An 11,215-nucleotide genomic window follows, 5' to 3' on the forward strand; every position below is an offset into this window, starting at 1 on the left:
TTGAACCGTTTATCCTCCATTAGCAGGCAACCTGGCCCATGCTGGGCCATCCGTAGACCTAACTATCTTCTCACTTCATTTAGCTGGTGTATCCTCAATTCTGGGCGCAATTAATTTTATCACAACTATCATTAATATAAAACCTCCATCAATAACTCAATACCAAACACCTCTATTTGTTTGGTCTGTGTTAATCACCGCAGTTCTTCTTTTATTATCACTACCAGTTTTAGCAGCCGGCATTACCATACTCCTGACAGACCGTAATCTTAATACAACATTTTTTGACCCCGCAGGTGGAGGCGACCCAGTTCTTTATCAGCATCTATTCTGATTTTTTGGCCACCCAGAAGTCTATATTCTTATCCTCCCTGGCTTTGGAATTATTTCTCACGTAGTAGCTTATTATTCTAGCAAAAAGGAGCCTTTCGGGTATATAGGCATGGTTTGAGCTATAATATCAATTGGATTATTAGGCTTTATTGTGTGAGCTCACCATATGTTTACAACAGACTTAAATGTTGATACTCGAGCATATTTTACTTCCGCAACAATAATTATTGCTATTCCTACAGGAGTTAAAGTTTTTAGTTGACTGGCCACAATGCACGGCGGAATCATTAAGTGAGACGCTGCCATATTGTGAGCCCTTGGGTTCATTTTTTTATTTACTGTAGGCGGACTTACAGGAATTGTACTAGCCAATTCTTCCTTGGACATTGTTCTTCATGATACTTATTATGTAGTTGCTCATTTTCACTATGTTTTATCTATAGGAGCAGTTTTTGCTATTATAGCCGGATTTGTTCACTGATTTCCTTTATTTACAGGATATACTCTTCACAACTCTTGAACTAAAATTCATTTTGGAGTAATATTTGCTGGAGTAAATTTAACCTTTTTCCCACAACATTTTCTCGGCCTAGCGGGGATGCCACGACGATATTCTGATTACCCTGACGCCTACACACTCTGAAATACAGTATCATCTATTGGTTCTCTAATTTCTTTAGTGGCTGTAATTATTATAATATTTATTATTTGAGAAGCCTTCTCATCAAAACGACTCTTTTCGTCTGTTGAAATAGCACCAACAAATGTAGAATGATTATATGGATATCCACCTCTTCACCACACATATGAAGAAGCCACTTTTTCTCAAATAAATAAAACAAGAAAGAAGGGAATTGAACCCCTATATTCTGGTTTCAAGCCAGACACATAACCACTCTGTCACTCTCTTTGAGGTATTAGTTAATTATAACATTACCTTGTCAAGGTAAAATAATGGGTTAAATCCCCATATACCTCTAATGGCCCACCCACTTCAACTAGGTTTTCAAGATGCATCTTCCCCTATTATGGAAGAACTTCTACACTTTCATGACCACGCACTAATAGCAGTATTTCTTATTAGTGCCTTAGTATTATATATTATTTCTACCTTAATGAGTACTAAACTTTCAAACACTAACACAATTGATGCCCAAGAGATTGAGATAGTGTGGACTATTATACCTGCTATTATTTTAATTGTTATTGCACTACCATCGCTTCGTATTCTTTATTTAATAGACGAGATTAGCAACCCAGATATTACAATTAAAGCTATCGGACATCAATGATATTGAAGCTACGAATATTCCGACTTCACTAACTTAAACTTTGACTCTTATATAACCCCAACAAAAGATCTTTTGCCAGGTCAATTTCGTCTTCTAGAAGTTGATAACCGAATAACTATCCCCACAAGTATGGCAACCCGAGCCCTAATCACAGCAGAAGATGTACTTCACTCATGAGCAGTTCCATCTCTAGGAGTTAAAACTGACGCAATCCCAGGACGCCTAAACCAAACCTCATTTCTTGTATCTCGGCCCGGAGTTTTTTACGGACAGTGCTCAGAAATCTGTGGGGCAAACCATAGTTTTATACCTATTGTAGTAGAATCTTTACCTATTAAAGAGTTTCTGAGCTGATCTACTGCCTCAGTAAATACATCATTAAGAAGCTATATGACAGCGATAGCCTTTTAAGCTGTAGACAGGTGGCCGCAACCACCCTTAATGAATGCCCCAGCTAGACCCCTCCCCATGATTCTTAATCTTTTTTGTATCATGACTAATTTTTCTTATTTTTATACCAGCAAAAACATCAAAATATTACTATTTAAATGATCCCTCCTCTAAAACTTACAGCGGCCTTAATAAATCATGATCTTGGCCATGACCTTAAATCTATTTAATCAATTTGCATCACCCACTCTTATAGGACTTCCATTAGTCTTTATTGCCCTCCTAATACCGTGACTTTTAACCCCAACCCCATGCAAACGATGAATGCCCAACCGCATTATAACGCTTCAGTCTTGATTTACAAAAACATTTTCTAAACAAATCTTTTCCCCCCTGAGCAATTCAGGCCACAAATGAGCCCTCCTATTAGCTTCCTTAATAATTTTCCTTCTTGGAATAAATATACTCGGACTCCTACCATACACATTTACACCAACCACTCAACTTTCATTAAACTTGGGCCTAGCTATTCCGTTATGACTAGCAACCATTGCAATTGGGTTTCGAAATCAATTTACTATATCTATCGGACACTTCCTTCCAGAAGGTACCCCAACACCACTAATTCCAATCTTAATTATTATTGAAACCATCAGCCTATTTATTCGCCCCTTAGCTCTTGGCGTTCGATTAACAGCAAACCTTACTGCAGGCCACTTATTAATTCAACTTATTTCTACAGCAACAATAGCTTTATTATTTACATCACCACTTGTTTCTACTCTTACATTTCTTACCCTTCTTTTACTCACTGCCTTAGAAATCGCTGTTGCAATAATCCAAGCTTATGTTTTTGTTTTATTATTAAGTCTTTATTTACAAGAAAATACTTATGGCACACCAAGCTCATGCTTTCCACATAGTCGACCCTAGTCCATGACCCCTAACAGGGGCCACAGCAGCATTCATGTTAACGACCGGCCTAGCTATATGATTCCACTTTAATACAATATGAATTATAAATATAGGTCTAATCCTAATGTTTATAACTATATATCAATGATGACGTGACATTATCCGCGAAGGAACTTTTCAAGGTCACCACACAGTACCTGTACAAAAAGGCCTACGCTACGGCATAATTCTATTTATTACCTCCGAAGTCTTTTTTTTCATTGGATTTTTTTGGGCTTTTTATAATGCTAGTCTGACCCCATCATTTGAAACAGGAGAATGTTGACCCCCGGCAGGTATTTTCCCATTAAATCCGTTTGAAGTCCCTTTACTCAATACCGCAGTTCTACTTGCATCAGGGGTGTCAGTTACATGGGCCCATCATAGTATTATGCAAGGTAATCGAAAACAATCTATTCAATCTTTATTCCTCACTATTATTCTTGGTTTATATTTTACAGTACTTCAAGCAATAGAATATTATGAGGCTCCATTTACTATTGCCGACGGAATTTATGGATCAACATTTTTTGTGGCAACAGGTTTTCACGGCCTTCACGTCATTATTGGTTCTTTATTTTTATTAACATGCCTCCTCCGTCAAGTTAAATTTCATTTTACAGCCCAACATCATTTTGGCTTTGAGGCCGCTGCATGATACTGACATTTTGTAGATGTTGTTTGATTATTCTTATATGTCTCAATTTACTGATGAGGCTCATGTTTTCTTAGTATAATAAGTACCTATGACTTCCAATCATTTAGCCCCAGTTAAATCCCGGGAGAAAATAATAACACTATTTATCTTAATTACAATTATACTAGCTATTTTTCTAGCCACAATAAGCTTCTGATTGCCAATTATAAGTCCCGACTCAGAAAAACTATCCCCCTATGAGTGCGGATTTGACCCCCTAGGTTCAGCACGATTACCTTTTTCCATACGTTTTTTTTTAATCGCAATCCTATTTCTTTTGTTTGATTTAGAAATTGCCCTTCTTCTTCCCACCCCTTGAGCAACTCAATTGTTCAACCCTGTAACAACAACCCTCTTTGCATCAATTATTCTTATCCTTCTCACCTTTGGCCTAATTTACGAATGAATCCAAGGCGGTTTAGAGTGAGCCGAATGAGATATTAGTCTAAAAAGATAGCTGATTTCGACTCAGCAGATTATGGCTCAGCCCATAATATCTCTATAATAACACACGAATCTTGACTATTTTCAGCCACATTTTTTCTTGGCCTTATTGGTATCTCCTTCCATCGAACACACCTGTTGTCAACCCTTCTATGTTTAGAGAGCATAATGTTATCTATTTTTATTGGTCTGGGGCTGTGAAGCCTAAAATTATCTATAATACCCTCACTAATATACCCCCTTATTATGCTTACAATATCTGCGTGTGAAGCTGGCCTGGGATTAGCTTTAATAGTTGCTACGGCCCGCTCACACGGCACTGACAATCTTAATTTACTAAACCTTTTACAATGCTAATAATTGCAACCCCACTTTTTATTTTACTTATTTCAACATGACTAACCCCTCATAAGCGGTTGTGAGAAGTTATCTCAGCCCAGTCTTTAGCAATTGCCATTTTAGCTACCTCATGATTTTGTACTAAAGGAACATCAACTTTAAATTCTTATTTTATTATTGACGAAATCTCTTCCCCCCTTCTAGTATTAACATGCTGACTTACAGCCCCAACACTCATTGCAAGTCAAAGCAAACTTATTAAAGAGCCAATTTCTCGCCAACGAGCCTTTATTTTTACTATTATTATACTTCAAACTACTACTCTACTAGCATTTATAGTAGATAACATAATATTATTTTTTATTATATTTGAATCAACTATGATTCCTACACTTATTATTATTACGCGATGAGGCGCCCAAAAAGAACGCATGCTAGCCGGAACTTATCTTTTATTTTATACGTTATTTGGTTCAATAGCCCTTCTAACTGCACTTTTATTTTTCTACGAAAATTTTGGCACACTTTCAATGTCTCTTATTAAAGAGAGCCCAATTGAATATTATTCACCAACTAATGCCCTAGCATGATGAGCTGCCTGCTTTCTAGCCTTTTTGGTTAAAATGCCTCTCTACGGAGTACACCTTTGACTGCCAAAAGCCCACGTAGAAGCCCCAATTGCAGGCTCAATAATCTTGGCCGGCACTCTTCTTAAACTTGGGGGGTACGGAATTCTACGAATCGCAGTCCTAATAAACGACTCATTTACCTCAATGGCCGCCCCATTGATCGTCTTCTCTCTTCTAGGGGTCTTACTCTCAGCAGCCTTATGTACCCGACAAACAGACTTAAAATCCCTAATTGCTTTCTCCTCTGTAAGCCACATGGGGTTAGTCATCGCAGCATCAATAGTGAAGACAGACTGGAGCATCGCTGGTGCAATAATTTTAATAATTTCTCACGGACTTATTTCATCCGCCCTATTTTGTTTAGCAAACACCTCTTATGAACGTACTAATACCCGCACCTTAATATTATTACAAGGCACCCAAATTATTTTCCCATTGGCCGCAGCATGATGACTCATAGCAACTCTTTTAAACATAGCCCTTCCCCCCTCACCAAATTTTATTGGAGAAATTTCTATTTTAACATCTCTATTTCAATGATCAAATTTTACTTTAGTTATTACCGGACTTAGTATTATTTTTACCACATCATATTCCCTCTATCTATTTTGATCTTCCCAGCGAGAACAAATTCCATCACACATTAAATTAATAATACCAACTCAATCTCGAGAACATATTTTATTTGCCCTCCACATTATTCCTGCCTTACTACTATCATTAAATCCCGGTCTATTATTCTAGTGAATATAGTTTATAAAAATTTTAGTTTGTGATTCTAAAGATGGGGAATAATCCTCCCCTGTTCACCGAATTTGATAGGATAAACAAAAACTGCTAACTATTTGTTTCTGTAGTTCGACTCTATAGCAAACTCAATGCCTTTATTCTAAATAATCTTTAATAAAAGCTATGAATCTCCCAACAGCTGCACTTTCATGCTATTTCTTAAGTATACTGACTATTATAATTCCCCTAATTAACCCTAGTTCAATAAATTTTCACTTTAAAACAAAAACTGCAATTAAAACAGCTTTTTTTATTTCTATTGTGCCTTTATTTTTCTTTATTAATGATAACTCACAATCAACAACTGTTACCTGAAAATGATTTAATATTCTTGCCACCCCCTTAGATATTACTATTCAACTTGATCAGTATTCCATTATTTTTATTCCTGTCGCCTTAATGGTTACTTGAAGTATTATCGAATATTCTCTTTGGTATATAAATAATGATTTTAAAATTCAACTTTTTTTTAAATACCTTCTTATTTTTCTCTTGGCAATAATACTCCTTGTGTCAGCAGGAAACTTTCTTATATTATTTGTCGGCTGAGAAGGTGTAGGTATTATATCCTATTTACTAATTGGATGATACTTTACACGTAGTAATGCCGGAGCAGCTGCCCTTCAAGCTGTTTTGTATAATCGAATTGGCGATATCGGTTTCTTATTTTCTATGTTTTGATTAATTTCCTCATACAACTCAATTGACTTAAATTTTGTCTTTTCCATAAATAATTCTACCCCCCTTATTATTGCTTTTATTATCGCAGCCGCAAGCAAATCCGCACAATTTGGACTTCATCCATGACTAGCCTCCGCCATAGAAGGCCCTACCCCTGTGTCTGCCCTACTCCATTCTAGTACTATAGTAGTAGCAGGTGTATTTTTACTAATTCGCATTCACCCAATAATTAAAGATAATCAAACTGCTCTTACCACTTGTTTATGTCTGGGCGCAATCTCCACCGCCTTCGCAGCCACCTGTGCCTTAACACAAAATGATATCAAAAAAATTATTGCATTTTCAACATCCAGCCAACTGGGACTAATAGTTGTGGCTATCGGCTTAAATATGCCCCACTTAGCTTTTTTTCACATCTGCACTCATGCATTTTTTAAGGCAATACTTTTTTTATGCTCTGGGTCTATTATTCATAATCTTAATGACGAACAGGATATCCGAAAAATGGGAGGATTACAAAAAACCCTTCCTATTACCACGACATGTGTATCTATCGGTAGCTTAGCTCTTATAGGCACCCCCTATTTAGCAGGATTTTTTTCAAAAGACGCCATTATTGAAGCCATTAATACATCTAATGTTAATTCCTGAGCCCTAACTTTAACTATCATCGCTACATCATTTACAGCAGTCTACAGTCTTCGCGTAATTTTTTTTTGCATCTATAGCACACCCTCGACTTAACCCCATTCAACTGATGACAGAAACCGACTCTTTTACAAACCCAATTAAACGCTTAGCTATCGGAAGCATTATTGCTGGACTCATTATTAATCAAATTATTTTACCTTCAACCCCATTAAATTTAACTATACCCCTTTATTTAAAAATTACAGCTCTCGCCGTATCACTTTTAGGATTTATTATTGCCCTAGACTTAGCCAATATTTCATGAACTAAATTACCCCATCACAGTTTTCCCAAAACACTCAATACATCTTTTTATCCAACAATTTTTCATCGTCTACTACCCCATTATACACTTAACTTTAGTTTACAAACCTCCTCTCACCTTATTGACACACTCTGATTAGAAAAACTGGGGCCAAAAGGATTAACAGAATTGCAACTGCCCCCCATCATAAAAAATCAAGAAATCCATCAAGGAATAATTAAAGTTTATTTATCTATTTTTACTTTCACTATTTTAGTTTGCTTAATTACCCTACAGCTCGTAAGACACCACTATAATGGCCCCGAACTACCTCTAAGACTACAAATAAAGTTAATAATAAAGCCCACCCAACAATTAATAAAAAAATACCGCCCCATGAAAATATTATTGACACCCCACATCAATCACTTATATATATTAACCCCTCTCCTTCCACAACTACTTTTTCTTTTTTCCCCCCAATTATTCATCATGCAATTAAAAGAAAAGTATACGCCACTAAATAAACCAGTACCCCAGCGTTACCTCAAGCCTCAGGATAAGGTTCTGCCACTAAAGCAGCCGAATAAGCAAAAACTACCATTATTCCACCCAAATAAATTAAAAAAAGAACCAATGATAAAAAAGAAGCACCCCCATCTATTAAGATTAAACAACCAGCCCCGGCTGAACAAACTAATCCTAAAGCAGCATAGTAAGGTGAAGGATTTGAAGCCACTGCAAGTAAACCCCCAATTAAACTTAATTCAAATAGAATAGTCATAATTTTTACTGGGCCTCTAACCCAGACCTGTAATCTGAAAAACTACTGTTGAATTCAACTATAAAAACTAATGGCCCCCATTACACGTAAAACCCACCCAGTTCTAAAAATTGTTAACAATTCCCTCATCGACTTACCAACCCCCACAAACTTATCATTATGATGAAACTTCGGATCTCTTTTAGGTCTTTGCCTAATTGCACAAGTCATCACCGGATTATTTTTAGCAATACATTATACCGCAGATACTTCTATAGCATTTTCATCTGTAGCCCATATTTGTCGAGACGTTAATAACGGCTGACTATTACGAAATCTTCATGCAAATGGAGCATCTTTCTTCTTCATTTGTATTTATTTACATATCGGACGCGGCATTTATTACGGGTCATTTTTATTTAAAGAGACCTGAAATATTGGGGTTATTTTATTTTTTCTCGTTATAGCTACCGCATTTGTAGGATACGTTTTACCCTGAGGGCAAATATCCTTCTGAGGCGCCACAGTAATTACAAATTTATTATCTGCAGCACCTTATATTGGCCCAGACCTCGTTCAATGAATTTGAGGGGGATTTTCAGTAGACAACGCCACACTAACACGATTCTTCACATTTCACTTTATTTTACCCTTCATTGTTATAGGCTTAACAATACTTCACCTCTTATTTTTACACCAAACGGGGTCTTCTAATCCCACCGGCCTTAATTCTAATCCTGATAAAGTGCCCTTCCATACTTACTTCTCGTACAAAGACATTTTAGGGTTCACAGTGCTTCTTGCTCTATTAACTGTAATTTCCACATTCTCCCCCAATATTCTGGGGGACCCTGACAACTTTATTCCTGCTAACCCATTAGTAACACCTCCCCATATTAAACCTGAGTGATATTTTTTATTTGCCTACGCTATTTTACGTTCAATTCCAAATAAACTCGGCGGAGTCTTGGCCCTCTTGCTCTCCATTATGATCCTGTTCTTAATTCCTATTTTGCATACATCTCACCTCCGAACTTCTATGTTTCGACCCCTAACTAAATTATTATTTTGAACCCTTGTTGCCAATATAATAATTCTTACCTGAATCGGCGGTCAACCAGTAGAAGACCCTTACGTAATAATTGGTCAACTAACTTCAATTCTTTATTTTATTCTGTTTATTATTTTTATCCCTGCCCTCGGAGTAGTAGAAAACAAACTCACTCGCCTTAATTTTTAAGGCAGTTGTTAGTTTAATTCTCTCACCTCAGCATATGTAACCCTAACTTTATTGTTAGTATCTACATATTCAGAACATCGATTAATACTCATAAAATCTCTAAATCAGCATATTATGTTTTCTACAATATTATGTATTTAATTACACTAGTCATAATAGAACATCTCGCTCTCTACTCCAAAGTTAATAAATTACAATTTTTAATAAACATAATATGACTTCTAACATTTTTGTACAAAGTAACACTGGCCGTAATTGAGCATCCCGTCACTTTCCTCAAGAATATACTTACCAAAAATATTGATTTACACCCATAAAAATCTCTAAATCAGCATACTATGTACGATAAACCACTCTATGTATAATAGAGCATTCATCTACTTTCCCCAAGCATATCTTTGCCAAAGCCATCGATTAATACTCATAAAATCTCTAAATCAGCATATTATGTTTTCTACAATATTATGTATTTAATTACACTAGTCATAATAGAACATCTCGCTCTCTACTCCAAAGTTAATAAATTACAATTTTTAATAAACATAATATGACTTCTAACATTTTTGTACAAAGTAACACTGGCCGTAATTGAGCATCCCGTCACTTTCCTCAAGAATATACTTACCAAAAATATTGATTTACACTCATAAAAATCTCTAAATCAGCATACTATGTACGATAAACCACTCTATGTATAATAGAGCATTCATCTACTTTCCCCAAGCATATCTTTGCCAAAGCCATCGATTAATACTCATAAAATCTCTAAATCAGCATATTATGTACGATAAACCACTCTATGTATAATAGAGCATTCATCTACTTTCCCCAAGCATATCTTTGCCAAAGCCATCGATTAATACTCATAAAATCTCTAAATCAGCATATTATGTTTTCTACAATATTATGTATTTAATTACACTAGTCATAATAGAACATCTCGCTCTCTACTCCAAAGTTAATAAATTACAATTTTTAATAAACATAATATGACTTCTAACATTTTTGTACAAAGTAACACTGGCCGTAATTGAGCATCCCGTCACTTTCCTCAAGAATATACTTACCAAAAATATTGATTTACACCCATAAAAATCTCTAAATCAGCATACTATGTACGATAAACCACTCTATGTATAATAGAGCATTCATCTACTTTCCCCAAGCATATCTTTGCCAAAGCCATCGATTAATACTCATAAAATCTCTAAATCAGCATATTATGTTTTCTACAATATTATGTATTTAATTACACTAGTCATAATAGAACATCTCGCTCTCTACTCCAAAGTTAATAAATTACAATTTTTAATAAACATAATATGACTTCTAACATTTTTGTACAAAGTAACACTGGCCGTAATTGAGCATCCCGTCACTTTCCTCAAGAATATACTTACCAAAAATATTGATTTACACCCATAAAAATCTCTAAATCAGCATACTATGTACGATAAACCACTCTATGTATAATAGAGCATTCATCTACTTTCCCCAAGCATATCTTTGCCAAAGCCATCGATTAATACTCATAAAATCTCTAAATCAGCATATTATGTTTTCTACAATATTATGTATTTAATTACACTAGTCATAATAGAACATCTCGCTCTCTACTCCAAAGTTAATAAATTACAATTTTTAATAAACATAATATGACTTCTAACATTTTTGTACAAAGTAACACTGGCCGTAATTGAGCATCCCGTCACTTTCCTCAAGAATATACT

This window comes from Rhinoderma darwinii, unplaced genomic scaffold (assembly GCF_050947455.1).
Source record: "Rhinoderma darwinii isolate aRhiDar2 unplaced genomic scaffold, aRhiDar2.hap1 Scaffold_4461, whole genome shotgun sequence".
Taxonomy (NCBI): domain Eukaryota; kingdom Metazoa; phylum Chordata; class Amphibia; order Anura; family Rhinodermatidae; genus Rhinoderma; species Rhinoderma darwinii.